Raw genomic sequence first — 18,415 nt, 5'->3', positions numbered from 1 at the left:
AATAACAGAAAGTGCCTCCAAGACAGTGTTAGGATGGTTGCGTTATCCCACCAAGTGACAGGTCTGCCTGTCTTCTGACGGGCAGCTGACAGCCGCATGTAACACTGCTTGTAGATGTTGAGGGTCAGTGTTGTGAGGAACGAAAGACTTGACTGTCCTTCAGCAAGGGGGAGGTGAGGTGTCAGTGCCCTGTCCCAGCACATGAAGTGAAGCACCCTTCTTGGAACAAATTCCAAATTAAATAGGCAAGTCAAAGGAAGATGGGGAAACAGAGGTATAAGGAGATGAACTGACTCGCCAGAGGTCACACAACCTCACTTGTTAAGAGCTGAGGTCTGAACCAGGGACTTCCCATATGTCCCAGTCCCGTCATCTGTCCACTTGACCTCCCTGCAGCTCAACTGCACAATTCAAGTAGTTAGCTCTGAGATTTTCTTGGCAAAGAATGTGTCTTTCTACAGGCCTGATTCTCTTCTGGCAGCGGTAAATCCATTGTGTAAATCCATTGACTTAAATGGAATTACTCCTGAAAAAAGAGTTTCAAGCCTAAGTCTGGAAAGTGCTATTTAGATTTATAGCGCTGCACAGCACAAACGTACATCAGCACTCGTGAGGGCCTCCCCTGTGGCAGGGATGGAGCGTGGGGAGCTCCAGGATCCAGGCTCTGTCCAAGTGCTCACACGGAGCAGGTTCATCGCTGCTCTGCTGGCTGGGGCTCAGCAGCTGGCCACAGGCTCTTCCTCCTCTCACACATTACTTCTGCAAGGAGTCCAGGACTCACAGTTTGCCACTGTGTGATTGCTGTTCAGGGAAATACTGCGGAGCTCTTTCTAATAGCTGGGATTCATCATAGTGGAGTTTTTTAGGTATGAAACCCCTAAACTTTCCAAGGCAAAGGCAATTAAGTTCAGCAAATGGTTTTATATAGGTTCAGCAGTCTTAGCGTGCACTGAATGAACAAAGTTGTTGCCGCACTTCTACCTAGAACATCTTGTACAGCCTGGGGAAGATCACTCAGTCTCTCGTACCCTGAAGCAGAGGAATATTGTGAATATTCACCACGATTTGTAAAACACTTAGTAAGCTAAAACTGCCCTGTAAGTCCTAGAAACACTACTGAATGTGCCTCAGTTCCTTTCCTCCAAAGCAGTCTCAGCAGAGTAAGATATAAAGAGTACAATTTCAGCCTCGAAGGAATTTGTCTGTACCTAAATTGTACAGGGGAGGAGAAAGTATTTTAATATGGTATAGTTCCTTTAACCACAACTATAGAAGAATGAATATAATGTCGTGTGGTTTTAGTTATATTGCAGATAAGATCACCAGCAGGGTGTATTACAGAGAGGTCTAGCAGTAGGATGCACCAGTGTGATCTGCTTCCAAAGACATGGGAAGGCTGAGTTTTCAAAGGAAGCCGGGTGCACCTTTTCAGGGTATGTATGTGATGACAAGTACATCGGCCAACACCGGCCTTTAGCTGCACTTGATACACAAAGTCTGACAACAAACACATGAAGATGAAACTTTTCAGGTGCTGCTGGAGTTCACAGGGATTCCCAATGCAGAGCCCTAGGAAAAATGTGTCATATTAATATGAAAAATTAACGGCCAGGGTCATAAAATAGAAAGCCCTGAAGTTTGAACTTTCCCATGCTTTGCAGATGTTTGGATATAGGGTTTTGGCCTGAGCCATCTTTAGTGTTAAAGCAAACATTCCTGTGGCTATAGTCATCAAAATCATGAAAATATGTGGATATGTAACTGAAGAAAGAATCCCAAGAAACCCTTCAACTCTGTTTATTGTTTTTCCCCTTTTTCTTTGCACTCTGGACCTATCTGCTGACCCAGAAGTAACAAATCCTTTCAGAACTAATTTATGAGAAACACTGACCCTGAATCAACATCTGTTAGATGACTGCAGTAAATCTTATTACATAATTAAACACCAAAATCTATGTTAAAATAACGTTAAGGGTCTGACTCGTACTCATAAAAGCAAGACTCTTCATTATGAAGGCTGAAATCCTATCCTTAATTCATGCTGCTGTGTGCTGGTATTTGTGAACATATGGTACAGTACATAGGATCATGTGTTTTTTGTAGACCCCAGTAATACCTTCAGCACAACAGCACGAGGTAAGCAGGGGAGCGCTCAAGAAGCCCGAGTTTCCTGGGTTTGATGGGTGTTAGTCAGACCTTTGACAACCCTGCAACTGGGTCGTTTCCAATTAATTACCTGAGGAGTTTGAATGGGGGGAGAGGGAGGTGTTTTAGAAGGAAAAAGAAGAGGGAGAGCAGCTTTTTAAATGTTCACTCAAACAGTCAAGAGAATTGCTCCAGCTCTTCAAATACAACTGTAGTTTCTCCACTAAAGATCTATAAAATCCATGATCCCCATTGACACAATATATCATAATGAGAACCTTTTGGTCATTCTTGAAGGACTTAATTTCAGCTTTTTGTCAGCCATTATGTGTTAAATGCTCCCCTAAAAGTCATCAAGCAGTATGAGTATTTGCCGGGTATTCTTAATAGCCCTTCTAAGTAAAGAATTTAAACTCATGTTTATCCCAGGTTCATAGTTCTTGCAAATCACTATTACCCAAAGGCTTTTAATGAATGTGACTGGTATGAGCCCAGTTCCTAATTTCAAACATTGGAAATTCCAGCTCAGAAACTGTCACAATTCAAATGCTTTGGCAAGGCATCTGCTTGGAGAGGAAACCAAAGCTCTGGATGTGCAATCAAAGGTTGTAAAATATGAAATGGAAGAACACCCCTGAAAAATAACTGCTACGAAACAGAATGTGTACTTTAGCTTGGGAAAACAGTGGATTTCCTCTCCTAAAGAAACAATCCAAAGTCACTCACAGGTGATACATGTGTAAATTTGCGCCTTTCCTCATGTCTAGAAGTGGTGTTGCATTTTGGAGGCACGAACACTGCAGACAAATTTTGACCTAATTTAACACATGGCTCAAAATCTGCTGGTGCAAAATAACTCTTGGGCATGGTGAGTGTGGCAGTTAACTGTAGCTATGGTAGGTGAGGATCATCAGACACTCCCTTTGGCACAGTCCTTTGGGAAAGGAAAGGTTGAGATGATGGGGCCTGGGAGCTGTGGTATGGAGGTGGAGAACGGATTGATGCAAAAATAAGACACTAAAAAGTGTGAGGGATAATTAAGGTGATCCAACCAAAACAAGAACATATCTTAGGTTAGTGGTTATCAGTAAATTCACCACACCTCTGTTGCAAATATGCAAGTAAACTCAGCACCTTTGAAAGTCTGGCCTCAACTATCTATCCACAATCTGACTGCTGCACAGACAGCTCTCATCTATCTGATGCAGATATGACTCTCATCTCTCTGAAGTCTTTTGTCTCCCCAAACCGACTCTGTTGTGGCATTATGGTGATGCAAGAGGAGGCAGCATGGCATAGTTGTGCAACAGGGATGGTTAAAAGAAAACAGGATGGATACATGCATTCAGGTGTGAAGTAGCCAGGTATCAGATCCAAAAATATGGGAAAGCTGGAGGTAAAATGTCAACAAATACTTGGTACTTGTTTTGACGTGTCCTAACGTGTACTCTTCAGATACAAAACCTGAAAACATTCAAATGCAGAGATGAAAAAGTGTAATTGTTGACATCTAGAACTCAGATCAATACAGTGGAAACCAGTACTAGAAAAGTATTGTTGGACAGAAAAGCTTGTGAGCCTAGTTTCACACCCCAGGGTACCGAAACTTCTAAAGCAAATGACACATCAGCATAAAGCTGGGAAACTTTAACTGGTCCCACATTTGGTCATTTTCACAGCAAAATATGTTGAGATCAGAAACAAGAACCCCAACTATTTTCAGCTTCTTTGTAATTGACTCCAGGTAAGTGAAAAGCCAACCTGAGCTCATTCTGTGAACTCTGGTTTTATAATACAGATTGATGGCAGGCAAGGCATGACATATGACAGCAAATATTACAGTACACTCTACACACACCAAAGAAACCAGACTGCTTTAGCCTCAGTATTGAGTGCAGTAGCACAATGTCAGCCACTAACTCCACGTCAAGCAAAAAACCCAGTGAATAACAGCAATAATTTGCCAAGAATGACTGTGTTAAAAAATAATTATTACAGACGTGTTAAAGAGCTAATCCAGACCCCAGGGAAGTCAATGGAAATATTTCCACTCATTTAAATGGATTTCATGGGAGGCCTCACTTTTGCCAATCTAGCTACCTAAGTATTTTTATGATGGGGTGTGTTTTTTTCAGAAGATGTAAAAAAATCTCTTTTTTACAAGCAAAGTAAACACCAGATGAGTAGATCTGTGCTCAGGCTGCCAAACTGGGAAAGCTTTGGTACTTCTGTCTCCTCCCCCCTGGCACATTTGGGTGATAACACTTGGAATATATTTTGAATATTTAAACAACCAAAACCTAAAATTTTCCTGTTAACATTTCCACCTGACAATATGTTTATTGTTTTTATAAAGCACTTCAAGAGTAGTTGTCTCGTTTATTGTAGTGCTCACAACAATTACAGTGCTACTTGTTTCTCATTTACCATGAGAAAAAGCACCACAAGGAATGTGCGGTAGGGTGCCTGTAACTTCTTTACTCCCAAAAAAGGCCAGGAGGGATTTGTAAAGGACTTTAATCTCAAATAGATTAAAGGTCCTGAATTCCTGAGACTGAAAGATAAGTGAAAGGAAAATAGATTCCAAAAGACAACACTCCCTCGCCTCAGCCTCTCAGCCAGGCAGGAGGCTGCAGAGCCATCAGCAATTGCCTAAGTAACCCCTCAGGATTTGGATGCCAAAAACAACCCAGCCACACTCCGTATCAAGGTCTAACAGGTTTTCAGAGCCTACCTGTGCCTGCTGGCCCCAGGGCCTGAAGAAGTCATGTAGGTGAGTTTAGTGGGTAGGAAAAGCTTTATCTGCTTTCTCTCCGATAGCAGCAGAGCTACAGAAAATGAGCACGATTTCATCAGTGTGCCAGTGGGCAGATGTTAGCGTTAGTGTTCCCGTGAGCGGATACAGCACCTCCAGCCAACAGTGCTAAACCTTGTTTGATTTTTCCAAGAAAATTCACCTCTAACTCCCTCCATCACCACCCCTTGAGATCAAAGCCAAAACTTCAGAAACTCTCTTGCATCGTTTCAGTGTAGAGCATGAGACTCCTGGAAACCAGCTGCCCTAGGACTATCAGGTCCAAGAGCATTTTCAGGCTATATATGTTACTGCTTTCAAAGGGGAGGTCCACCCCAATGGGATGTCAGGAAATGTATTCAACTGGAAAATAGTTTTCCCTTTAGCAGATGACTTTTCAGGTGGATCCCATCCTTACCCAGCTCATTCAAGAGCAGCAGTGGCAGGAGGAGGACCAGGGACCTCGCAGCATAGGAGAGGGGAGGGCAGGGCCACCCCCCGGACTCGGGGCTTGAGAAGGTTGTGAAACTGTGCTGTAAATTTTCAGGATGCCAAACTGGAGACCTTTTGATGGGATTCTAATTAATGGGCATTAAGTACTCCCTCTATATATGCACTTCTTTGTCTCTAAATTAGTGGCTAACACCATTTCACTTATGAAATACAGGCCTTTTCTCCTTATGTTAGTGCGGTTCAAGATGGAGGAAACCAATTATGGGAAGGATCCACCAGTTTCCGCAGCGGAGTCTCAGTGGGATTCCCTATTGAGCAAGAAGTGCAAGGTCATTCCTTATATTTTTCTGAGGAAAAGGGGGAGTATAATAAAGATTGCCATAATGTCATGCCAGGCCACACATTTACCTCCTCACTGAGCTTGACAGCAATAGTAACAGGGGCAGTGGCAGGAAATTTATAATGGCAAGAATCTGAGAATGAGAAGTTCTGTGATTGGTTTTCACTTGCTCCCATCCTCTCAGCTACAAGATTTACTTGTTGATGTTAGGCAGCTAAAGCAGCAGTTAAAGAAATATTTGGAGAAACAGTTAAAAGGGTATAAATTGGGAGACCTATAAATGGAGTAGAGCAAACACCCTGGGCTGTGTGATGGGGTTATTTTTTTAAGAGTGACAAAAACAGTTATTTGGAGGGATTCTTTACATGGGATGGTTGGAGCTTTCCAACCCATCTAAAACTTACTGCAGGTTTTTGGAGAAACCTAAGGAAAAACAAATGTACCCCTGATTTTGGTCTGTGAGATAAACTGACTCTAAAAAGAGTGGTTTTTTCTATAAGTCATTAATGCATCCCATAAGCAGTATTGTCCCCATCTGCCCTTTGCAGAAAGGGCTGCTCTGAGCCAGAGCAGTGCTCAGCAGAAGGGAACCTGCACCAAAATGCTCAGTGCTCATGTACCCGTTTTACAGCCAGGTGAAAGGAGGTGAAGGTGAGAAGCTATTTCTTGCATGGTAAATTCAGTGTGAGGAAGGGCAAAGTCCTGCCCCATCCATGGGCAGAAACCAGGCCTAATGCGTTCATTTCAAATTAGATGGAAACCAGACTCCATAAATCCTGACTGCAACCCCAGAAGTTAGAAACAGGGGTGTTCCAAATTCTTTAGTGCTCACTCTGCAAAGCAGCCTGGGCTAAGCATTTCTGCTGCGAAAGGGGAAAGGAAGAAAGCCCTCTGGAGTTAATATTCCTCCTTTAGCATCACTTCATTTTTTCAGCTTTCAGCATGAAGGTGGTGTTGCCAGCAAGACCACCTAGCCACAAACCCAGCAGGGAGCTTCCAAAATTCTTCTAAACACTGACTCCTTGTTATAAATTGAAAAGTGGTAATAGCAACAGTGCATATCACATCTGTGCCAGGCTTCAGGCCTGGGAAGGAGCACTCTCCCTGCTGCTGAGCACAACTTGGAAAGATCCTTTCAGTCCACACATGTATCAGCATTAGCCATTTCTTTGTCAACAAATCCCTTAATACGTACCCTTTCTATCATGTACAGATGTCCAAAAAATAATGGAATACTGTACTACAAGATTAAACACTTTAATGTCAGCATATGTGTTGCATGACTCTGAACAATGGTATCATTGTGCGTGTACAAACAGCGGGCTGAGGGAAGATGGGTTTAATTATCTCCGAAGCAGCAGCAAGTTCTTCCTGACCAAGTTAAACTTCAGCTAGCAAGGACAGAAATGGGTATTTCTCTAACTAAATGCCTGGGCACTTTCTGATGTTCTTCCAGCGTTAGGGTTAATGTCACACCAGCTTCAGGCAGGGCTTTGGAGAGCAATGAGGAGCCACCTGCTTCCCTGTAATCCATGCTGCCAAAGAATGCGGTGTGGGGATGAGAGGATGCTGTGAGTCACCACATCCTCTTGCCCCATGTGTCACCCAGGAGACTTCTAAGTTTTTCATCCTTAGGATGAGAGATGGCAAAAGGGAAACATAATAATTGGGAGGGAAAGGACAGGGAGAAGCGTGCATGCTGCCTCCTGCATCTGGAGACGTTCCCCTGCCAGGATTCCTTTGCAGGCACTTTAAGGCCATACTGGATGGTAAAAAAATCCCTATTTCTCCTTAAAGAACATCCATGAAATATCTAAGCAGGTTATGCACAGGTAATCCATTTTCTTTTCCGAGTGCACCCTGATTGGTACCCATTTACGCTGTGGTTTCTCTGCTGAAATCAGAGCCAGACTAGCTGAAAGGTACTGTGAAAAATTTACACGTGGGACTGCTCTGTGAACACGAAACTCTCCTAATAGTAAACAGACTGGTCGTGGCGTGAATCCTGATGCTGAGTTTGCTGTGTCTGTATGTGCATCTGGGGAAAGCAAAGTTAAATAAGCAGGGAAGAGTTGTGTTTCTTCAGAATACCTTACTTGCAGCCTTAGCACGTGAAACACAGCAGCATATGGTGCTGCAATCCATCTGTAGCTGCTGTAATGCACTTAGGATTGCTGTTAATAAATGGGAGTTCCATGAAGCGGTTCCTTTAGACAGACTCCCTTCTATTTCTACCTGCATCTTCCAGGAAACCAATATAAGGAAATATCCCCTATCAGCCTCTCAGATCTCATTTCTCTGCCCCTTTTTAACCAGGAATGGGGGTCCCAGGGCAGTGCTGACCTGGGCATTTCCCCCCCCCCCCCCCCAGCAGCTCTCCCTTTCCCAGCTCCTTGGGGTGGCATTTTTCCAGCAAGACAGGGAGGCAAGCTGAGGACTGTGGTGATGCTGCAAACCTTGGCTCCTCCTATGTCCTCCCAGCTGGCCAGCGCTGTGGCCATCACAAAATGTCCCATGCTTTCACCAGGAGCTGGGTTAACTGAGGCTGGTATTTACCCTCGACAGATTGGGGCTGTTGCGTGTCCCTGTGTACCTGGAAGATGAGGGTGACCCTGGACAGCAGCTCCAAGCCGGGAACTCATATAGCTCCCTGAGGGCACCATGGGCTGCACTAAGCAGGTTAAGGCAGCTGCAAAGCTTCCTGCCCACCAAAGGCAATCTCAGCTCTTCTCTACACCCTCCTCTAGGAATGTCCCTGTAGTCAAACTGCCTGCTTTCTTTTCCCTGTACTGTAATGGATAGCATGGAATAACACAGCCTAAGAGCAGAGGCATGTTGCTAACATATCCCCTAAACCCTAAATCCTCTGGCTGCAGCTGTAGGAGGTATGTGAAGATGCAGGAATACATTTTTCCTTTCCCTCTTTGGACAGAAATGACTGCTATGTTACACTGCTCTCTCTTTTTGTGATTCAGGGGACATCAAGGCGCTCTGAAATCAGTGAGATGTATCTGGTGATGGGGCCGACCTGACAGGGAAGCTGTGCCAGAGTTAGGTGTGAACTTCAAGTAACACATTTTGCCAGGGCATACAAGGGTCAAGGAGATAGTGGCAGCCTGGGGAGGAGGGGGAGGAATCATGGATGAGGGTCAGAATGAATGGATGAGGAAACCAAGGTGGCAGCACAGCACAGAGAAGGGCAGTAGTGGTCTAGAGGAGAAAGCAGGGTGATGGGCACCTCCAAGGGGAGGAGGCTGCAGAACACAAAGAGGGGAAAAAGTTAGTGACAATATGGTTCATGGAGAAAAACAATCCCTGAGTCCAACCAGCAGACAAATGGGGCCCAAGGTGTTTCCTGCAACCTGCTGGAGGCCTCTCAAAAACTCACTGATGCAAAAACCAGCAGTCTGCCCTGTCTGGTTGTACACACAGCACTGAGCAGATGGAAACATCCCCAGGCCCAAGGAAGGGGAGACAAGTGGCTGAACAGATCTGCTCAGAAATATTCAGCCAGGGAAGATAAGGGGCGGTGTGAGAGACTGCTACAGGAAACCTAAAATGGGCTTTTGGGGATGCAATGCGGATTTTGGAATAAGAGGATCCAGGTCATTCTTGAAAGCTTCCAAGTGTGAACCAGTTCTTCTTCAGCTTGGACCAAATACCAGGTCAGGTGGAAGGCAACAAAATTTCCCTCAAGTGATTTTAGCCAGTGCTAACATAACCACAGGTAAAGGAAGACAGCCCAGTAGCAACTGGTAATGTGGAAGGGTGCAGAGGCAGCTTGATCTGCAAGCAGGCATGTGCAGAGGACATGCAAAGAAAAAAACAGATCTTAATGCAGTAACTCTTTGATGCTATGGTTTGATCATGCAGAGATGCAATGGCATCAGATTATGCTCTTGCATTCCAGTAACTAAACTGGGGCAAACTAAGGTGGCTTCAAATGTATTTGATAAATTAGATATTGTTCACAATAAATAGCCTGCGTCAGTCATCTTGGGGAGTTCTGCCCAAGAGTCTCTGATGCGTTTATACAAACCAGACAGAAATGGCTAAGTGTACCACTAATGCCCTGGAGAGGGTGTTCATTCCCACTGCCAAGGCCAGACTCCTGCCTTACACTGACAGGATACTGGATATTGCCTACCAACTTAGCTCCTATTTTTTCCTAACCTTGTTTCTAGAGCATAGAATCATAGAATCATAGCATGAAGAAATTTATGAAAGTTGTGCTTGTAAACTGATGCTTTTCAAGCTTATATGCTGCTAATTATCTTCCACTACATGAGTTTTTCAAGTTGCCTTCTGTTCCTTATTACTACTGCGGTATTATTATATAGCATAAAGTTACTTAATACAGCAAAAGATTCAACAACATTTGTAAAACTGATATAGAAAGAAGGACTGGATTCTGCACTGGTACAGCTGGTTTTAGGTATTTTAGAAGTAAATGAAATCAAATGAGAATTTATAATCCTTCCTGAGGTCTGGATTCCATCAGACTAAACTCATTAGGCATTAAGGTGCAGGTGCAGCTAAATAAAGGATTGTTCTGCTTTCCTTAATGCCACAGATTCACATCTTGAGTTCAAAATAAAAGTCTTTTAAAAGCACATGTATACATTGTGCATCTACTGGCAACACTTGAAAGTGCAGCTGATGGAATCTTCAAATGCCTCATTTTTGTCAAAGGAATGTGTCCGTTTCTGCACCGGCCGTGCTAAGGGACGCAGGTGGAGAAGTGACTGCACATTCGCCTCTTAAGGCTTATTCATTTCGTTTGCATTAGACTTTCTTTCATCTACTGAATAGCTGCCCAAACAAATACCATAAATCTTATTAATCCTCCTTTAATATTGTATTGCCACAACAATTCCAGCATCCCCCCCAAATATTCCGGAGTGTGGGTCTACACCTGCACAGGGTGTCTGGGAGGAACACGGCAGGAGTCACAGGCACAGGGAATCAAGCCTTTATTGTGGTTTACTGTGATAAAAGGAAAATAATTCAAGAACCAGTTTTCCAGGTTTGAATGCTGGATCCAGGGATGACTCGCTGGATTTCCCAGCTGAAATCCCAGATTATGGTCTGCTTGAGAAAGTAACCTGTGGGATATTACAAAATAACTGGTCAATATCGTGCAAGTGACCATCAGATAAGAATCTCAGCCTTTGACTGGAATCGGCAGAATTTCAGCTTGGAATGTATACGCCATAAGGCCACGATCGGCTGGACCTTTGAGCTTGTCTGTGCAATAACATCTGCACCTTTCTTGGTCAGGCAAGTGCAGGGAGATCAGGGGGCAACAAACTATTCAGGGGAAAGGTCTGCCTTCCCTGGAGGGCAAATCTGTGGAAGAGCAGAGCTCCTTTCGCATCCAGGCTGCTCCGTCTATCACGTGTGCTTCAGGTGGTCTGTATGTGGGAGGTCCAGTGATATCAACACGGTTTCTAGGCCAGGGTTTTTACACAGAAATAGAGTGTTTGAAGGGATGAGAGGAAACATTTTGGACAATAGTGATTACAGACCTCCATTTCTGCTTAAAAGGATACTCCAGAGTGCCCTTCCTCGTGGAAGTGTGACTTTGTGACCTGTTTCTCATTTGCCCTTGAGATGATCATGTTTCCTCTGTGCTGCCCAAATAGCTGGGGTCAGGTGGGGCACTGAGCACAGCCTCCTGGGTCTTAGACACAGGAATCAGAGAGGAGGTCATTGTCCAGAAATGACCATTGCTGCCAACCACTGCGCATCCTCTCTCTGTCCTTTGCCTGTGATGGGACTCGTACCTTATGAATAAGATCTTTTTGCTTTCTAGGAATGTTTGCTATGCAGCACTTTTATTTTTATTGAGAAACAGGCAGGGGACTGTTTATTCCTGTAATAACTCGGTATATGGGCCTGAGAACTATGAATAGTTAAGATCTCTAAGTTGATGATATTCACATATATTCCTGAGGTAGATGTAAAATGCCGGTGTTTTAAGAGTGATGGTAAGTTTAAACTGTTATTTCAGAAATGTCATCCAGAAGAATCACAGAAGGTTTGGTTTGGAAGGGACCTTAAAGCTCATCCAGTTCCAACCCCTGCCACGGGCAGGGACACCTTTCACTAGAGCAGCTTGCTCCAAGCCCCTGTGTCCAGCCTGGCCTTGAACACTGCCAGGGAGGGGGCAGCCACAGCTTCTCTGGGCACCCTGTGCCAGCGCCTCAGCACCCTCACAGGGAAGAATATTTATATACTTATATATTTAAATATATGCATGTAGAGAGTGTGTGCGTGTGTCCCCTTTGCGCTTCAAATGTTGGTGGCTAATGCCCCAGGCGTAACAGCACCTGAAGGTGAGGAGCTGCTTTCTTTTCAGCTTAATTCCCACCCACGATCCCTATTATACAAGAGGAATTTTTCTCTTGGTATGAGATAAGCCCATCAGTGACATCAGCTGCACCTACCCTGCATACCACATTGTGGATCGCAGGGCTGGATTCCTGACACTGAGCCTCTCACTTGGGTTGGGCCATCCAGGCCTCCTGAGTCAGCCCCTAACAACAGCATTTTCTGTTTTGTTTTGGGTTTTGTGTCTTCAAACACAATTTTGCAAGTGCAGTTCTGGGGTAAAAGATGAGCTGTTGTAATACACCCTTGTGTCCTCACATCGGTTTGGTATGAATGAAGGGAACACAGCGCACGTCCTGTTGCGTGCAAATGTTAAAAATAGCCCAGAAATGAGAGTATGGAGTTGATGACAGTGCCTCTCAAGAGCAGGAACACACATGATTCCTCTCCATCTCAGCCTGTACTGTCTACCAGTCACTACTCTCTTGTTGGACTACAACTGCTAATATGGGGAGGAAAGCTTATAGACAGGCTGACTTAGATTCTTCCCCTACTCAGTGATATTTTCAGTGACACAGCTATCATCTCACAGCTGTGGACTAATGAGCAAAACGACAGGTACTGCTTTCTAAAGCAGGATTTGTAGTTTGCTTGAACATTTTTTCTGCATCATTCTGGATTCTTCCAGGTATTTCTGTATTCCCTGTGTCAGGTAATGTAATGTAGCGTAACACCTAAGAGATGTCTGTGGATGTGGAGTCTAGTATTCTTGTAATTTGATTATAATGCATGCCACCGAGTTGCAGGAACTATTGTATTCAGAGGTCAAAGCTGCGTTCACACCAGTGGCAGAAGTTTTACACCACACGTCTGATTTGCTTCTCCTTTTCACCTGCCTCAGGAGACAAATGATTCATCACATAGTGCTGAAATATCTTCATCTTCAGATTTGGGCCAAGATTTAGGAGAGTGGTTACTCAAAAGCTTCTTTTTGAGCTGAAGAGAAAGATCTGTGCAGAATGATTCTTTCTCAGCTCTTCTGCAGTTTATTACAAGTATACTTGTGTAACGAGGAGGCCCAGTAGTAATGTTGTTAAAATACAAGTGGGCACGTTTATTGTTTCCTCCAAAAGGAAACAACCAATCTCTAGCAGTTCTGGCTTTTCCCTGCCTCAACTGCTTTATGTAGCCAGCAGATTATGAGGCTAAAGTTACTCTTTTTCCTTTTTGCTAAAAAAAAAAAAAAAAAGGGGGGGGGGAAATATCCCCTCCTTTCTCTTAACAAATGCTGGATTTTTTAAGGATATGGTCAGAAAGGGGAACTTAAACCCAGCATGATGTTTATAGTGCCACACAAGCTTCAGGAAAAGTGATGTGCAGTACTCTTTATTAACATCTGAAAAGCCCCTGTGGGATTATAATGACTGCACAGTAATAAACAAATGAAAGTACCACGATTAAAATGTTCAGAATATTTTTAGCGATAGAAGCAGTGAGTTTTAACCTTGAGAATCAGGGAAGGAGCACCTTGCTAGCATTGGACATGTGGGTAGAAGAGAGATACGATTAGGAGTTGATTCCTGTTAGTGGTCAATGATTATCATTCATGGCATTATCAATACTTGGCTGATATAAATAAACTGTTAAAAAACTGATGGTTTTTAAACCCTACTAAGTTGTAAGCACCAGAATTCAGAATTTCTAAATTACAGTAATTTTTAATCTTCCATTTAAATGATAAAGCTGAATTTACATTCCCTTGGGGTGCTGAAGGGCTCATTAAAGTCAATGGGTGTTTCAGATACACAAGCAGTGCAATACTACCAGCCCTGTTCCTAATCCTTACCGGGTAAGAAACATGTCTCTCCATTGGAATTATAACTCCCCACTACTGATGCTGTATTATTTTATGAGCATTTTTTAGTAGTTCTCCCAGGGTTCTTCTGGTCTCTTTTAAAAAGTTTTACTGCCCCTGTGCTGTGGGAAGAACAATTGCTAAGATCGGAGGACAGAGGCAGCCCCACCGGTGCCAGCGAAATGAGGTGCCTGAAGACAGGATTTGACCCAGTGGCTGTAGTAACAGAGTCAAAGCTCAACCTGATTTACAGCCCCCCAGACCTGGTGCAGATGCTGTGCCAGCCCCTCAGCGGGTGACTTCACTGCTGGGTGGCCTGGTGCCAGGCTGCTCCAGCTGAGCATATGGCATGGTGACACCAGCGGGTTTGTGCTGAGGTGGAACTGCGCACTGGGAACTGCAGCCCGATGAGAGGAAGCTTTCTGCTCATCTGAAAAGCAGTTGTGCACAATAAGCACAACTATAAAATGATCAGATGATCTTAAGGTCCTTTCCAAGCCTATTATTCTATGATTCTATGATGTACTGCAGGATCATCGTCCCCATCAGTGCAATAGTGCTCCCTCATCGTAAAGAGCCTAAGAAGGCACTTGCTTGTTTTAATTATTATTTAAGGGTAAGTGGTGCCTTCCCTCTCCTCCTCCCCTTTTCTTTTTCAAAAGAAAGTAGCTTTTAAGAGCTTGCCATGAAGATCTAAGTTAAAGGATTTGCTCTGCTACAAAGCCTGCATAGTTTCCCAGGCCAGGTGGACCCGATAGCACTGACTGCATGCTGAAAAATCTCATCCCCACCCTTCAGGCACTTTAATTGTAAGCCTTTCCAGATACACTGGATAAACACTGTCAAAATGAACCTGAAAGGGTTGGTAGTGGTGGTTTAGCCCTTAAATAATTATGAGTTTGTCTGTCTAATTACAACATAATCTTGTTTAAACTCAGATGACTGTTTGCAGTATTTGCAGTATCTTTTAAATGAGGCGGAATCAGAAACAGTGCGAGACTGGAAATTTACAATTCTGTTTTCAGGCAAGGCAAAAAAGAGAATTTTTGCTCTTGTAGAATTTAATTCAAAGTGACAACAAAAGAGTCGAACTTGGAAGCTACCGCACAGGGATAAAGATGATAACGAATAGCGTGGGACCTCCGAGATGCAACGGAAACTTAATACTCTACGGAGAAAATTTTTTAAGCAGTTTAGAAATAGTTTAAGGTAATTTACGGGAAGACTTGAGTGACAAAGCACATTACGTGAAGTGCCTTTCCTTCACTAGGCACTTTCTAAATTCTTTCTCTTTCATTTCTTTACTCTCAGGAGACTTCTAAACCCAGTGAACCAAAACAGCACTTTGTTTGTTGGTATAGCACAGGGCTGGCACAGATGGCAGACACGGCACCTGTTCCAATAAAACAGGAAAATAGAGAGATAAACCATAGCACTCATTAGGAGGAATCTACCAAAATGTGAACAGTTTGTGTTTTGAATATCCTCCAGGAATAAAAGGAGAGATCCATACACAGACCTTGTTCTCACTATCATCAAACAGATTTGTTTAAAGGGAACATTTGTTTCATATACAAAGACAATACACTCTACTAAAGAAACTATAATTATGCTTGACTTAAAGAAAGCAAATGATTTTATCTAGCTACTCCTTTTAAAGAAAAAAGTATCTGTTGGCAGTTTAATCAAAATCTCTTCATTCCCTTATTCCTTAGTTGTGGCTGCTTTTTTCTTACTTTTGCATTTTATCATGCTGAGTAATACCACATTCTTACAATCTAGTCCATAATGATCAGAATAACAACCTAAACAAAGGCCCTTCTGCTCATCTATTAAATAAATAACTAGAATTATTAGGTGGGGAGAACTGTTTGGACAGTTAGCAACAAAATTCACTGCAAAATAGTTTTTTTTCCTAAGCACAAGGAATATGCTATGTAATATCTGATAGACAATCTAAAAACCTTAAATGAGAAGAAACATGAAGTGACATGCTCAAAGGATAAATTTCTTCAAACGTTTGCCTTGGTCATCAATGCTTGTGCTGTTCAGCATCCCATATATATCTATTTCGCTCACACATACACACACAAGCATTACATGCAAAATGTCATGAAAATTCCTAAGTATCATTTAATATTGGCAGCCCTGCACTGTAAAGCCATTTATATAAAACTGTGGTTGGCAGCTCTCACTCTTCCATGGGAACAAATTAACATTGGCATTCCAAACACAGGAAAGTAAGGAAATTAGAAACACAGTTTATATTTGGCCAGTGCTTTGAAATACTGTACCATGCTACTGATGTCAATTAATGAAAAGCAGAATTTTGCGGAGAGGGTCTGGTTTGGAAACACATTAACACACGTTAAACATGTTTGCACAGGAACTGGATTGTACACATCCTGGTTCCGAAACAATAAAGCCATTACACTAAAACTTGTAGTCTCAGAGTTGCCGTTAATTCAATCCACTCAATCCGGATCACTAAAGGATTTTCACTGACTTCAATATGTAGATAACACAAATGTGTAAAAGAACATCCAAGGCACAGCACGGTGGGGCTTGCACCCAAGAATGGCTCTCACATTATCTGCTGTAATTCAGGTAAATTTACGTAGAAACAATGAAATTGTAGAACATATACTCAAATAAAAAGGGCCTCAGCAAACTGTAGTTTTCATCAAGAAAATAAGGATTTCCAAGAGAAATATCTGAGTCAGTTTAAACTTTGCTACCTGTGATCTTTTTCATAGCAAAGATGTTTACTGACAAAACCTTAAACACTTCTGGTTTTCACATGTACACCAAAAAATCTAGATGGCAGTTTATCTCCTGGCACAACTCCACTGACTTCAGTGGAATCACTCCAGCATGGAATTTGGCCCCGCAGTCTTTACAACACGCTGTTTATTTGTACTGTGATTCAGATATTTTGATACCAGGAATCTTTCACCACTGAAGTTTCTCCATATGAAATATGTCTTGTATTAAGAAATATCAGATTCACATTTTTGTCAAACATTATTTGTTAAATTCTGTTTGTTGCAAAGATGGGAATTCAGCTGTACTTCAACAACATGGATTGGGCTAATAATGATAAGGACTGACTAATAGGAGCTAGCTCATGTTTTGATTATTTGCAGCGAATGAAGCCTCCCTCAAAAACAATTCAAAGGTTAGGGGAGAAAACTGTGTGAAGCTCTAGCAATTCTACTACTGAATACTCATAATTTCAACAGGGGCATTTCTCTGGCGCAATTCTGTTCTCAGTTGTGCTGTTGTAAATGAAGAGGGAGTTTATGGGAATTATTTTGGATGTACGGTTGTATAAATGAGACCATAGGGCCAGCTTCAGTATAAATTTGACAATTAACACCAATGAAGACCAAGCCAAAAACTTTCTCTTGGGTTTCCATTTTCCAAACACATCCATGCGTGGAACTTTATTCATGTGGTTTCTCCTCTTGAGTAGTCCCGTTTACTTCAAACAGTTGCAGAATGAAAATCTTCATCCTGGTACTAATTTAAACAGCTTACTCATTTCAAGTTCCTTCCCTTTAGAGAAGAAATATATGCATATAATAGCATATATTTTTATATCTATAATATATGGAGTTAATTCACCTAAGTATTTTGATGAATGCCCCAGAGAGGAGGACTGTACTACTGAAAAAGGGCTTAAAATATCACAGTCTCTTAATGCTATGTATCAACAGGTAGTCTCTTTATCTGGCATGCTATCAAAATTTGCTTACTTGTGTTCTTGCTCAGATGACTTCATCCATCATTGCAACTTCTCACTGGTATTCATCCAGTTAGAACAATTTAGAGGCATAAAACTAAATGTGTTATCATTTTAACAAGAAATTAACAGTTTCCATATAAATATTAGCATTTCCTCACTTGGTTCAAGGATAGAAGCCATAACAGCACTAACAGTATATTTGATTTAAACTAATTAAAAACAGAGGCTTTTGCAATTTAATATATTGATTTTACCAGTGGGACTTAAATCTTTTATAATAAGTGTACACAGCTGCACCACTCACCCACCACCACTTCTAAACCTAATCCCTGCATTCCTCCTGACAATAACATGACAGGATCCACACATCCCAGTATTAGCCTTAACCCCGGTGACACTGCCAGAATGTATTAAACTAAAACACTGCAGTGTCCTATTTAAAAGGATCCTGTCAACAGCTCTGACTAGGCTTTAATAGTTATAATCTGTATTTTAATTAATGTTTCCAACCACTTGTGTAACCTCCTCTCACACATCTCTCCCCCCTTACCCAAAAAACGTGTTTCAAGCTTATTTACAGATGAAAACCTAACTCCTGGTTTCATGCTGCCTGCCCTGAGGCCATTAAAGCTCCTTTGCAGCAGGAGTGCCGGGGGGTGTGGGGGGATGCACATACACACTCAGCCTCAAGTAAAACCAATGCAAGCAGCGCTCGGGTGGGAGCAGGTCCTGTACGCTTCACTTGTG

At 42.6% G+C, this 18,415-nt stretch overlaps 1 protein-coding gene across 2 annotated transcripts in view; it reads right to left on the bottom strand.

Annotated features, from left to right (window-relative positions):
* BMP7 (bone morphogenetic protein 7) overlaps positions 1-18,415 on the bottom strand; it is a 44,593-nt gene that overhangs the window by 20,909 nt on the left and 5,269 nt on the right. The gene's annotated exons all lie outside the window — the stretch shown is intronic.

This window comes from Neopsephotus bourkii, unplaced genomic scaffold (genome assembly GCF_033783945.1).
Source record: "Neopsephotus bourkii isolate Nb327-2 ecotype Australia unplaced genomic scaffold, CSIRO-AGI_Nbou_v1 NB_1663, whole genome shotgun sequence".
In the NCBI taxonomy this organism is placed as follows: domain Eukaryota; kingdom Metazoa; phylum Chordata; class Aves; order Psittaciformes; family Psittacidae; genus Neopsephotus; species Neopsephotus bourkii.
The sequence above is the reverse complement of the archived record's forward strand: the minus strand, read 5'-3'. Positions and strand labels throughout refer to the sequence as shown.